Here is a 14,965-nt window from a genome sequence, read left to right as displayed (position 1 = left end):
GCTCAGGGTTTAAGAGCGGACATCAAAGAGCGCAGCCGACCGCACGGTCCCGACAGATACATACAGCACTATTTCTCGCGTTCCCGGTTTAAAACAACACAGATCGCTCCAAAACGGTCGAAAACCACATATTTAGTTTTTACAAGCCTTATCGATGTCTCTAACACGAATGCTCTCATCGAGTCGCTGTAAAGTGCCCATTCGCTAAAGTCCGCCAGAGAAAAGTTTCAACTGAGGCGCAAGGACCTTATCAAAGCAGAGAGATCTTGAGCCGACTCCCCTCGAGCTGTGGAGCGTCAGGAGTAAGTGATCTGCAGCGCCGCGATCCTGCTGTTGCTACAGAAACTTTAAAGACACAGGCCGCTTTTTCCTCGGAGGAATCACAGTTAACCTCTTCGGTACTGTTTTGTTAGTTGACCCATTCATTTCTGCGTTCACACATAATAGAGATTTAAAGTTTGCAATACAAAAGCTTGTTACAGAATTAGCCTTTTTTTTGAGCCACGAGCCGAGTTTTTTTGAATAGCAGTTTATGATTTATGAGTAAAATAATGTCATGGGTTAACAATGACTCTCTACACCATAAAATAGTCACAACTCAAATGAGAATATTAATGCTACCTGTTTCTTATTTTTCTTTATATAAAAAGTTGCTAACGTTTCAGCTGTTAGGAAATGAAGCTGAAATGGTCTCTTTGGGGTTAAAGTCTCTTTTAACCATATAGGCCTACATTAATTTACTCATTTTACATAAATCCAAAAACCACTATTCTAAACATTTTATAGAGAACATATTGAATTACCCTTCTGTGTTGTTCAACAATTGACATTGTAACAAATTAACACAGTACAAACAATTGTGTTCAAAGTGTTTTAGCTGACAAATTAAGGACTATAAAGTAGAATAGAATAGTTAACGCAACAATTTTTATCATCATTTTCATATTGCTCCACTCTAGTGTTATTTTCTTTCTTCAGTGGAAAACAATGAGAATATCTGATCAGCTATATTCCATAAGTAATGGGAAATTATGAGAGCAGTTAAATCTTTAGGTGAACTATTCCTTTAACTCAGTGTCTATACTGATATTTTAAGGCAAAAGTCAGATTTAGACATATACATTGACTTTTAAAGGAATAGTTTACCACCCAAAAAAAAAAAATTTATTCGACTTATTCCAAAGAATAAAATAAGATATTTTGAAATATGTGTCAGCGTTGTTGTTGTTTTTTTTTTCCTGTACAATGAAAGAAAATGGGGTTCAGCATTCTTCAAAATATCTACTCTTGTGTTCCACCGAATACAGGTTTTGAACAACATGAGTAAAAGCTGGGTAAAAGATTACAAACTTTTCATTTTTGGGTGAACTACCACTTTAAAACATGATAGGGTTAGTTAAGACGGCACAAAAGTTCGAAGTAGGTTACTTTACAGTAGCAGTATAGTTAAAAGTCCTTCTCAACTAAAAAAGTGAAACTACCAGAAAAGCTTGTCCTGCATTTTGAACTAGTGAGGGAGGACGTTCCACTGATTCCACTCATGATACTTCAAAGGCTTGAGCGCTTCCTTTGATGTTCTACATTCACTTTAAGGAGCAGGATATTATAAAATACATGCATTAGTGCTAAATGAGATGAATTTAAAGAGCAGATGTAAAGCTTTGTGTACATTGCTGTCATACTATGGTGAGCAGAATATAAAGTATATTTTAAAAAACAATCTTTAAGACACATTTTTAGAACAACAGATTTTACTCACTTGCCTTATCTTCACAGGAAAGCTTTCTCAATAATCAAATGTTTTGTCTACTGTGGAGACGGTCCACAAATGAGACTTACATGGTAATGCTCTATTCTAATTCTAATGAGAGTAGGAAGTAATTGTCCAGGCATAATCATCCAGGATGTGCCATTTGCAGGGTCAAAGACATTCATACAGCAAACTAGCTTGGTGTGCAGTCGCCTATTACTGATCAGACCCAACCTGTTTAATAACTAATAATTAGAAAGAAATTTAAAAATACTTCCAAAAGGAAACACCATGTATTCACTTTGGAGCAGCTTAAGTGAGTGCGTCTGAGAGCGTCTGCTGCTCCGTGATGAACGCTGTGATCAGTAACTGCTCTCAATGACTGTATTGTCTGCCTGCTCTTTCAGCTCAGGGCTAAACTCTCAGCAGTTTGCTTTGAAGTGATTATCCCTTTATCACAAGCCAGAGCAAAGACTTTAGGGAGAACAATGGAAAATGAAAGCAAGTAGGAGGCTTATGGCAATTATCACAGACGTCCACCAGGAGTGAAGTGTGAATGTCCACTTTGTGAATGTCTGATGTGAGTGTGTGCAGGGGTCAGGGGGAGGAGGAAGGCATAGATGCAGGGAGGCAAAAGAAAATGAAGCAGATCATGATTTGCATGAAATACACAGAGCAACGACCATGCTTTTGGAGGAAATTATGGCTTAGGCAAATAAACAAGACCAGTCTGGGACACTATCTTTAAAGGTATAGTGCACCAATAAATGAAAATTCTCTCATCATTTATTCATCCTATTTCTTTCCAAACCCATGTGATTTTCACAAAAGAAGATATCAAGCAGAATTTCTTAACACAAAGGGACCAATAGAACCATAAAATGTTTAAAAGCACAATAACAGCTATTAAAAATTGATTTGTACATTATATTCCAAGTCTTCTGAAGTCTTGTGACAACTTTGTTAGGAAAAGAAATCACACTTATCTGTACTCAAATCTATTTAAATGTTGTGGTAACAACACATTTAGTAAAAACTGAGATATGACTGAATTTAGGCTATAATCTGACCGTTGAATGACAAGTTTGTCTCAGCTATATTCAGATTCACAAATGAAAGGGGATCAAAATTCCAATCCAAAACTCTTTCAAAATGTTTTGCATTAGTAGGTCAGTATTGTTTGTATGTCTTCAGAGGATTTCTTGAGACATTGCAGTGTTTTGCCCATTGCAAGTACGGTTGCAGATGGATGGAAAATTTCCAGTAAAATTCTGTACATTTTCCAAAATCCCTAGAATATTCCAAAAATATTATGGAACGTTTACAACATTTCTGGAATATTTTCGAAAATTACAGGAAATGTTCCATCTTTTTGCAACTCTAACTGAAAGTAATGTGAGTTATGTAATCAGATTACTTTTGTCAAGTAACTAGTAAAGTTATGCATACTTTTTTTAATTTACACTTTTTAAAATAACTAATGCCATTTACTTTGTTTTCCAATTTATTGACTGACAGAGAAATTGGGAGGCAGTGCAGAGACGTGTGTGCTGTAAAAATGGTTATTACTGTAGTTCTAGACTACATGTGTACATGCAATTACTCATCTCACTTGCACAAAAACAGATTCAGTATTTTTCAAAGTGAATATATATAGTGAATACAACTCAGAATCATGCAAACCTGCAACGATTAAACCTGTTAAATAACAAAAATATTTTCTACCTATTTTATCCCGTTTTTAGCCAACGTCTTTACTGTTGCCCTTTGATGATCAGATTCAACCGTACTAACAAGCAAAAATGTTTTTTGAGAAACACAGCAATATGTTTTTTTTTTTTTTTTATAAATGAATAGTGTTGAGTTTTCTTCTCCTGCATCCTATTCTTCAAGCAATCCAGAATTGCAGCACAGCTGAAGGATTAGAAAAAGTAATGCAAAAGTAATGTAATGCATTACTTTCCATAAAAAGTAATACAATTAGATACTTTTTTAACGAGTAACACAATGTTGTAATGCATTTGTTTTAAAAGTAACTTTCCCCAACACTGCTTTGTTGTATGGACAAGAACACATGGGTGGATTCTGCTGAACTTCTCCTTTTGTCTTCCACAGAAGAAAGAATGTCATACTGGCTTGGAACGACATAAGAGTAAGTAAATAATGATAGAATTTGCATTTATGGGTGAACTAACTCTGTAAGTGTGCACGAGTCAAAAGAAAGGATGACTGGGCCTAAAAAGAGAAAGAACTCTTAGTGTTAATGCAGTCAGCAGAATCAGATGGCATGCAGGGTGCTGGAGTAGATACAATTAAAGTGTGGCATTAAGATGGACTTTGAAGTTAGACATGGTGTCTTACACCCCTCCAGATGAAGAGAGCAACAATTCAGCTGCTTGTTATGGGCTTTTAAGAGGATCTTGTTAGAAATGGGAGATTTAAAGAAAATAAACTTGAATTTCGTCCTGGAATGGCCTTTGAGGTGATAGCAGCAGTGGGACGCTGTCAGGAACATGGTAGCTATTTGAAGCTGGTTTAGTCTTCTGCCAAAGGGGTGGGGGGTGTTGGGTTGGGTTGGCTTACTGAAGGTTATTTATCAGCATTTTTTGTTTTGTTTTAATCCCATTTTGCGCATGACTTTAAAGTCAAACAATACATAGAAACAATGTCTGATGTTCTCTCTAATCCCTTTTTGGCCATGAAAGGGAGCACATCTGTAGAAATGATTTTCATTTCCTTTGCCAGTGGTGGGGAGCAGATGAAGACATCCTGAAGGTTCATCCTCATCCTCTTTATTTTTTAATTTGTCTAGGAGGAGAGGCAGGTTTACGGCCACAGTCGAGATCAGACGGTTTCTTCCATATTGTGAAGTACATCTGAGTGCAACCGACCATGGACTTGGTTCTGTATACCTTATGCGCCAGAAATACAAGTGCACAGCAGTCTTTAAAATTTTGTTCTTGAACTTCCGTTTTTGCAGTTGAGATGTGGGTGTAAACTCATGTTTATGCTAAGTAAGTTCTTGGAAAAGTTCTCCATACATAACCAGACAGATCCAAAAAAAAAAAAAAAAAACATACACCTGAATGAATCATTCCAAACAAGTTCTATGACATGTATTTAGAAAACAGGGTGAGTTTTCATTTCATGCTGACATTGAGGCTAAGTTTACGCGACAACAATGTAGAAAAAACACTGATTTCTTTTCTCTTGTGATTTTAAAAAGTTAAAAAATGTTTTCAAAATGATTCACATTTACATATCCGCCAAAAATGCTGTATTATGTATGCCAGGAGAGTAGTTGGTGCTGTCACCTTGTTAGCAAACACAGTGAGGAATAAATGTTGTATATGATGGATCTCCGTTGGTTGAAATATTAGTGAAGTAAATCCACACTTTTCTGAAGAAATGTTATAAAACTCTTGAGCAGCAACAACAGTACCATACTTGGGCATTCCTGTATGTTTGTTTGTGCTTGCCTTTAAAATTGACATGTATTGCGCATGTCTACATACCTAAATCATATTAATCACACACATGAGGTTTTCAAGGAAACTATAATTGTGCCTTTTTTAGAAAGTTGCACTTTGAAACCAATTTTCAAAAACGTGTTTTCAGTCCCCAAAATACCATTGTCATGTAAACACACATGCAAAATGGCTAAAAAGTTTCTTGTTTTTGGCTAAAAAAACGTTGTGTAAACGGCCCGAGTTATACGTTCACTGGCTTTGATTCCGGAAAGTTGCTGTCAAATTGCTGAAGAGTTTTTTTTATTTTTTATGTCATTTCAAACTATAATGTCAGTATCAGACCCTGGTAGCATTACCGGGGTTGGAAAAGACTGAAGAATACACATGCCCCCTCATTTTGTGTCACCAATGTGTGGGATTGAGAGCCAGGACACAGGAAATCTCACTGTGTAAATGAAAAAGATCCTGTCCTTCCTCCAGCAGGTTAGAAGCTGCTATTAGACTGAACATGAAAATCAATCTGGAGGTCTGATCTAACAAGCCAAGGATCATGCCTAGTGTCCTATAAAACAATATTGCTGAAAATAGTTCCTCTCTAGCTAAACTTGTGAGTGTGATTTCCAGGGAACACACCCATACTCACTATATACGTAACCCTTGTAAATGCATTAAGCCTTTGTCAGTTTTGTTAAAAGTACATTGTTAGTTTGGTCCAAATCTGGCTGATATGTAGTATATACACAGTGGTCCCAATAAGTAGACACGTAAATGCACTTCAAATGGGCTGAATGTAATTTCAAGAGATTATCAAGGAACTTTCAATCTTTTTATAGTTTAGTTTCTAGCATGATTTTTGCTGCATGTCTTTTCTTCTTCTTCCTTTTGATTTCTGGGACTCCCAGAGTTAGTGTAAGACCCAATGATCATGTTGTCCTGCGTGCTTTGAGGCTGTTTCAAAGAGCATCTTGTACTTCAGTGGAAGCAAGACATCTGACTTATCCAAACTGACTTGTCTGCAGTCTTCAATTTCTCATAACAACTTCATATTATAATATCCCTTGTTTGTAATTTTTTCAAAAGGGCTCTGTTAATAATAGACTTTAAATGTCATATTTTCAGTTCTTCTGGACCCCACTCTAAGCCGACAGACGCTGGACAGAAAGGCATTGTGAGAATATAGAATAAAGACTGTGTTAGTTTATATGGACCAGCTATATGAAGTGGTTTATTGACGCTGTATTATTAAACAGCAATGCAAAAAAAAAAAAAAAAACCTTACAAAAATATTTTTTTTTTATATTGCTCGCACTGACAACAGCAGACAGACACGCACTCACAACAGCTTTAAGATGAGCGTTATGACTTCCAGACTGAGCACAGTTCTCTGTCACAATGCAACACATCAATATTAATAATGGGAAACAGACAACTATGAACTCGTCTGGCCCTACACAAATAGAGTGGAAGAAAAGGAAACCTGTCCTGTGTGCATGGAACAGAACCTAGTCTGACAGAAAATCCATGAGAGACAAAGGAACAGGAAAGATTGTCACACACATTTACACTCAGACTGTGTCATTGTCAGACTGAAATGGCAGGTTCCTTTAATACCACACTTCAAAAAGTCCATGTATCCCTCCACACTGTGATAATGACACAAAATGTTATGCTGGTGTTGAAAGTAACATAAGCAAACAACAAAACACTGAATAAAAGAGGTAGGTTAAAACAAGGATTGACATGGATTATGAAGCTGCCTCAGTACATGTAGGGACAGAGAGTCTGTTCAAATGCAGCTGTGGATATGCATGAGCAATCATTAAATCATCATCCTGGAACCTCAACCACTCTCTATCCACATTTACCTGAACTGAAAGGTCTATTTCTATTAAGATCTATGGACCATGAAAGTGGGCAGACTTTAATTTTGAATTCTCCTTTGTGTGTTAGCATGATGCTACATAATCATTTGTTCACTTTTTAGTGTGTCATATGCATTTTTTTGTAATATTCAAGTAAATCAATCAGCCAATATGCATGCTAATAAGCAACTAGTTAACAGTGAGAATTGATCCCTAAAATAAAGTGTTACCAACACTTATGGAAAGTGGGGAAGTCGTGGCCTAGTGGTTAGAGAGTTTAACTCCTAACACTAATGTTGTGGGTTTGAGTATCGGGCCGGCAAGACCACGACCAGGTGTTCTTGAGCAAGGCACTGAACCCCCAACTGCTCCCCGGGTGCAGCAGCATGAATGATTGTGTGTGTGTGTGTGCACTTTAGATGGGTTAAATGCAGAGCACAAATTCTGAGTATGGGTCACCATACTTGGCTGTATGTCACTTCACTTCACTCAAAGTTACAAACAATCTCATTACATACAGTCCATTGAACTCATGTCATGACTAAAATAGAATTATAAGTGTAAGAAGTACACAGAGAACAAGTAGAAATATCCTAGATTATTTCTGGATTAAGTTATTGTAATTTAACTTTCTTATTAGGATCTACTTATCTCCTTAATCTCCTGTGGCTCCCATCTTTGTTCACCTGAGTGTTCCCAACCCAAACATTTCCATTAGAGATACATCTGTGTTAAACACACACAGAATAATGTACTGATTACAACCAGCCTGAGAAAACAAGGCTGTGACTAACTTAAAATAATATTTTCTTTGTGAGAATCTCTCCAAATGACCAGACTCATCAAAACATTTGTACTTTAAATATTGACAAAACATACTATATATTTAAGCATTGAAACCCTGGGGTAGTTTTACCCTTTTACTAGTAATGAAAATAAGGGGAAACCTGGATAGTGATTGTAAAAAAAAAAATCTGTTTAAATGATTAGTAATTCATTATCTTGCATAATATTTGATTCAGATCCAAATGAAACAAAAACAAATCTATGACTGAACATTATTAATATTATTGTGGGTGTAAACTCTTTATAATAATATTCAAGAAATATTATGATAAATGCTTTGCACCCACAATACACTGCAACAGCGCTGGCCAGAATGATGCATCAAAGCAAGTCTGTTTGCTCGCTTTTTATTTGATCAACTCAGCCAAATATTTGCCGGGTTATTTTTTTACGTTGATCTATTGCTGTCCTTTGGGGAATATTCTGTTTGTGAGTTCAGAAGTTGCCATAATGGCATGATGTGTGTTTACATGATTTTGGTGAAAATATTATATTTATTATCCTCCCTTACTGAGAAAGACTAGACTAGAATTCAACAAATTAAAGAGAAAAGGTTGTACATTTCAAGTTCCTACAGGACACAAAATACGCACTTATTTATTTGTACAGTAAACATTCACAATGAGATCTTCATTATGTTCAATATGCATTTGCATTGACAAGACTCCAATTTAAAAAAAACAGGACTCAAAGTGCTGCCCTCAAGGCAAATTAGAACGATCATATTTCAGAAATGAATGCTAAAGTATGTCAAAATAGAGGAAAGAACATGATCCCAACTCCTGTTTCATAATGCTTAACCAATGCACGCAGTGTAACATTGCTGTTGATCAGAGCGGTCCTTTAAAGTTTATCTCCAACTGGTTCCATCAGAGGGCCTGTCCCAAATGGCACACTTTATGTTCACTTGTGGTCTTGTGGATTTACAATGGCTGCAGCATATACAAGTCCAGTTAAGTGCATGAGACCAATGTGATCTAAAGATAATTCGTATAAATTTTATGTAAAATGTGATTCTATAAAACTTACAATTACTTGTTTTTGGAGGGAATAAAACATACAATACTGACATATTTTCAGCATTTAAACGTACCAAACTGGGATATTAGCGTATACTGAATATTGATATCGCTGCATTATTGTTGTTGTTTTCAGTGGTAATATCAATGACCTTGTTTTCAGCTGCATTCTAAAATTGTTTACTTAACATTTTGCTCTGTTCTGTGTGATTTCTGCTTCCGCTCGTTTCCAAAAATAGGCCTAACGTTACACAATGTTAAACAAGACTTCACTTTTAACCAATAAAATAAATTACATTTCTGCAATCGTTTAACCGTTACTTTTCATGTAATATTTACTTTGGTTGTCATGAACCACAAAAGACATTTTCTCCAACATGCTGTGACTGACAATAGAACTATAAAATACACCAAAAAAGCAACAATTACGAAATGACCAATTTTTATTCATGCGCTGTAACCCTGGGGTCTGAAAAGTCACTAAATTGGCAACACTGCATGTTCTTTACAAATGTAAATGTTGGCGCCTCAAACGGCTCATAACAGAATGCCACATGCCGTGTTTCTAGTGAGGTGTGTTTGATGACGCGCACACACCTTCACAGTTCATAAAATGGATCTGGAAAATAATCTATAGAATATTTTCAGCGATTAACAACATAAATTATGCTCTGGCTTACACAATCCTACTTTATTCCATCAGAAAGAACTGCATCTGCATCGCATCGTCATTTGGATTAGTTTTGGTACTGCTTTTGAATCTTTTTCCAATAAATAAGCATCTGCTAAATGACTAAATAAAATAAATTATTGTAATTGCATTTATATGTTTGTCATGTTTTACTGTACATATATAGTTATGTTAAGGTTTAGAGGAAGGAGTGGAATTAGCGACTATAAAAATATTTTTAATTCTATTTTGTTACTAAATTGGTTATTTTCCTGCATATTTTGATCAATTGCATTTTATATCCTTTTATATTTGCTATAAAATGGGTAGGTTAAGTTTTGGAGGTAGGAGGGGTCTAAAAATCGAAATCGCTTATTGACAAAATAACAAAAATACAAATATCTTAAATCGTATATCGGATTGTTGGACCTCCAATCAGAGTAAAGCCATGCAAAGAGTGAGTGCATTTAAACTCTACACAGAAAGGCCTCCTGACTCAGCTAGGACTAAAATCACTTTATGACTTCCCAACTAATAAGCAAGGAAAACTTGGCAGCAGCAAAAATCCCACTATGGTGTTCATGTGCATTCATTTCCTAAACATGATCATTCTGATAAGACCTGGGTTCAAATGCACACTTTGACCGGCGCTAGATGGTTTCATATCTGTATAAATTGTTAATAAATATCAACACTGCTGTGGAATGCAGGTGTGGAAACCTAACTGCCACCTCCTGTTTTAGAGCCGGTGTGGGATATTCCACTGGCTGTAATCTGCCTTTATGAGGTAATGGCACACAGTGCTACGCCCTCTTGATCAGCAGATAAGACTGAGGCAAACCGGAGGGTGTAAAAAAAAAAAATCCCTTTGATCCTCCCAATACTCCACAGATGAAAAATATTGATAAGCTTGAAAATAGCTTTGGTTTTGGCTGCAGTCGGGATCTATTGTGGAGTCCTGCAGAGTGTGGTCACGTTAAATATGTGACCCCTTGTTTGGATGGACTTGGTGACTGCAGTACGGGGCGAGACTGGAGCATAATGGAGGCCGCAGAGAGTTCCCGTGTTATTGTTTAACAGATATCCCACTGTCTTTGCGTTCTGTGCGGTACAGAAATAGATGAGTGGGAGGAAACAGAGAGAGAAAAGTGAACGCTTCCCTGAATAGCTATACTTTGGTGTCCCATTACTTTTAAAAACTCACGTTTTATAGTGGGAGCTGTTAGATAAGTTAAATAAACTAACCCTGCATCCCAATGGGCATAATATTAATGCTAAAAAGTATGTGAGATTAGAATAAGTGTGTCCCAAAAGCATAGCATGTTAAAAAGGAGTATGCAAAAATCTACTATTTGGTGTACATTTTTAAAGTGTGGATCCTTGCACACTCTGTTGGCTGTTATTGCCCACAACCCACTGCACTTTGAAGGAGAATTCGGTAAAAAAATATGCAAATATGGTAGGTGTTTGTGAGACAGATAATTAAGCAGAGATGAATTATTAATAATATCTTAATTTTTTTTTATTATTATTTAATACTATATGTGGTGCATTTTATCTGCAACAATGTGGACTGCAGCATTCTTTGTCGGACCTCGTGGGTTTGCATTTTATTATTTGTTTTCTTTTAGAAATTGAATTGGAAATGTGCCAGAAATTATTCTGCGGACACTTTATTTCGGGGAACAATTCTCACTCTTACCTAGCTATTAACAACAACTTTTCCTCTATAAACTCATTATTTTTTCTGCTAGTTTGTAAGGTAGTTGTTAAGTTTAGGTATGAGGTGTATTAAGGCATCTAAAACATGGTCTTGCAGAATAACATGCTTTATAAGCACTAGTAAACTGCCAATATGCTAGCAATAGGCATGTTAATAAACAACTAGTTTTTTTTAGTGAGAATTTGGTCCCTAAATTGAGTGTTACCATTATTTTAATTGATTTAATTGATTTACACATTGTCTTTTACTGACCTTCTTTAAGAAAACAGATGCATTTCAAACTAAGTTTAAGACTATTTTGTATTTTTATTTCATTAAAAGCATTAAATCTTTGCTGCTACAGTGGAAAACGGAGCACAAAAACCCTTTATCTAACTGAAAGTTCACAGTCCCTATTCACAGAAAGACAATGCTTGATAAAACAGCATTTCATGAGGCTCTTGATGATCATTTAATCAGGGTTTCCAACCACAACTCCTTCAAGGTTTTTCCAGCAAGAGTTTGAAGCTACTGTTACTCAGAGCTTTGTGTAACATTTGTCCATTCGCCTCAACAGTTAAATCTGCAGATCAAATAAATATCTGGTGGGGTTGTGCTACCTTTGGAAAAAAGCAGACAACAGGAATCTGAGTGGGCAGATGTGTTGAAGATTTTAATCTCCAATGCAGATTTCTGGAGACCATTCTGAAAAGAATACAACTTTAACAAATGCTGCTTCAAAACTATTGTCTGGCAAGATGCTTTCGACATTTCTGATCTTCTCTATTAAATAAAGTTTAGCTATGTGAATATTGACTGGTTTTATAACTATTCTTATGTTACAAAGCACAGGAAAACAGAAAGTAACACAACCAATGGCCTAAGTGTCATCTACATAGAACAGCATTGAAGGCGTCAATAGACAGAGCATCACACTGGTGGCTTACGTGAAATTCTATTATAATGAATTGTATCAAGTGTGAGCCTCAGATCACTATTTGTATGACACCGAAATGTAAATTATCTGAATGTTAAATTAATAAATTAACTACATGAATTAACTATAAACTAACAGTTTGCAAAATAATTTTTAAGCACTTTAGACTTGTGTTACATATTATTCAGTTCAATTCAATAACTCCTGTTATTTTATAATTTTGTTTTATTTCACAAAAAACACAATGATTGTAACACCAGTCACAAATTCGTATAAAATGTTTTTAGGTATTTTCAAATCATCGCACACTTAATCTGATGAGACTGAAAGCAGTTAATTATGACTTTTTTTAAATGAATGTTTCAAGTGAACAAAGAAAGCCAATGAATTTAAACCGAAACTAAATTAGTTTGACATTTTTTTTTTTTTTTTTACTTAGTTGGAAAATAATTATGTGCATATCTTAAAAAAAGCCTCTTTGAGCTTGGATGTACATTTCTATAACATTTCAAAAAATAGCATATAATGATAAAAAAAAATGAAAATTCTTCAGAATTTTCTATATTTCTATAATATTTAGTATTTTCTTTAATATATATTTATTTTTAAATAGTATTTAATGATAAAAAATACAAGAACAGTTTTTCTGGAATTGTTAATATCTTTAGTTATTTGCATGTTCTTTACTGTTAGACCTTGCACTTCTGCTTTAACTTAAAAAAAAAAAGATTACAAATAAACAAATCAACAACTGTCAGAAGCGGTGTCCCAGATAAAGATGCCTTATACATGGTGTTTCTTAACTATAAATGTTTTTATAGTATCTCTCAAAGGTCAAGGTACAGGTTTGACACCATATTTTGAGAATGACTCATTAATAAAAAAAAGTTTCTTGAATATCAAATAAAAAAAAATAAAAAAAAATTGTTCTGTATGAAATCAATTTTTAAACTCACCTTTAATCAAAACAGCCCAAGTTCCTGTGATAAGACTCAATTTTCACTGCTTATGTTTGTAAGACTCATATCTGCCTCCATTTATGGCCTGTACTTTTTTTCCTTTTTGATAAGCCAAATCACCCAGAAATACTTCACAAATCAAAAGTTAATTTGCAAATTCTGTTTCATGCCAACTTTAAACAACATTTCATTATAACAGAGTAGTGGCTGCTAAAAACTGCGATTTGCCACTATAGATAAAAATTTAATTTAGAAATATATAAAAATAAAAGATTTTCTTTTTCAAACATTAAACATACTTATTATAAAAATAACAACTGATATCAGAGGCAAACGACAGCCACATGGATCCTGCTGTTAAATAATGCTATTAGGGCTGATGTGTATAATTGTCTGTGCTAAAATCCTGGACATGTAGAGTCAGTGTGAGTAAGCCAGTGTTGTAGTTTGTCTTCTTGAAGAGTGTAAACATGGCTGTTTGAGCAGTCTGACATGTCAACTTCTGACTCAGTCAGTTGTGTGAGTTTGGGGCGGGACCAGTCATTTGCCAGATGACTGATGGAGGTGAAAGTGTTTGGGAAACTTTTTTCTCATGCTTATTATTGTTGGAATTCCATTTAGCTCCACTAGTAGCACATAAATCACAGATTTACCTTTAAAGGGGTTGTCGGATGCTACACGCACTTTTAAAAGTTGTTTGAACTGAAATGTGTGTTGACAGTGTGTGTACACAACCACCCTATACTGATAAAAATCCACCCAGTGTTTTTTTTTTTAAATCTATTAAAATCTTTACCCCTTTCTCAAATTGTGGCGATCTCAGATGTCTGTCTGTATGACATCACAAAAACAGGCCCCTCCCACAATAGTTTGATTGATTGTAGCATTTCAGCACAGACTGGACTGGCGTCTTACCTTAGACTCGCCCTGAGTGAGCCGTCATCTGTCCACCATTGTTTCACTGATCTACCTAAATGCGTCTCGATGTTCGTGTGAATCATTTGTGAGCCAGCTTGACCTACAGAAGAAGCGAGTATAAGGTTTTTTAATGAATCTTTGCAAATCGTCTTTCTTAATAATGAAAGTACACACTCCCTCAGAGAGTTGGCTAATTATCCAGAGCTTCAGACTGACAGCTGAAGTTCTGGAATCCATGAGAACTTTATACATGAGGCCGTTTGACCGACATGTCAAACAACCAATCACAGTTCGTTTTGTTCATCGTCATGTTTCAGGGGAGTGAAAATGTAGCCACAACAAAATAACTCTCTGTGGTGTTTTAAAGATTCTATGCCGTGAACTTTAAATATTTCACATACTTTTTGAGAGTCCAGCTTTTAGTTGATCCTCATTAGCCCTTTGTCTTCATAGTTGTAAACATGGTGGCTTTCTTCTTTCGTGAGGGGGTTTGGTGTCACGGCATCTTTGTTTCCAGGTGGAACATTAAAGAACGCGACACACACATCTCCCAGAAATCCTGTATAATTCAACCAATCCAATGCTGATTTTGAAACTCCTGACGTGTTTCCACTTTTGTGTGCCATATGCACCAGACGTTTAGCCAACAGTCCATGAGCAAGACGTCTGAGGCTGAGACTACTCAGAGCGGCTCGGAAGAGAGGGGCGAGGTCAGCAGAGCTCATTAACATTTAAAGGAATATGCTACAAAACGACTTGCTCTGAAAAGAGCTGTTTTTGACAGGGTAAAAAAATAGTTTTTTTTTTAAAAACCAAACTATGTTACAGACTT

At 35.6% G+C, this 14,965-nt stretch overlaps 1 protein-coding gene across 3 annotated transcripts in view; it reads right to left on the bottom strand.

Annotated features, from left to right (window-relative positions):
• The window catches only part of cep112 (centrosomal protein 112), a 179,452-nt gene that overhangs the window by 1,587 nt on the left and 162,900 nt on the right, over positions 1–14,965 (bottom strand). The window lies entirely within an intron of this gene.

The sequence above is a fragment of the Carassius auratus genome, chromosome 28 (assembly GCF_003368295.1).
Source record: "Carassius auratus strain Wakin chromosome 28, ASM336829v1, whole genome shotgun sequence".
Classification (NCBI taxonomy): domain Eukaryota; kingdom Metazoa; phylum Chordata; class Actinopteri; order Cypriniformes; family Cyprinidae; genus Carassius; species Carassius auratus.
Note: the sequence above shows the minus strand (reverse complement) of the source record. Positions and strands in the feature narration are given on the sequence as shown.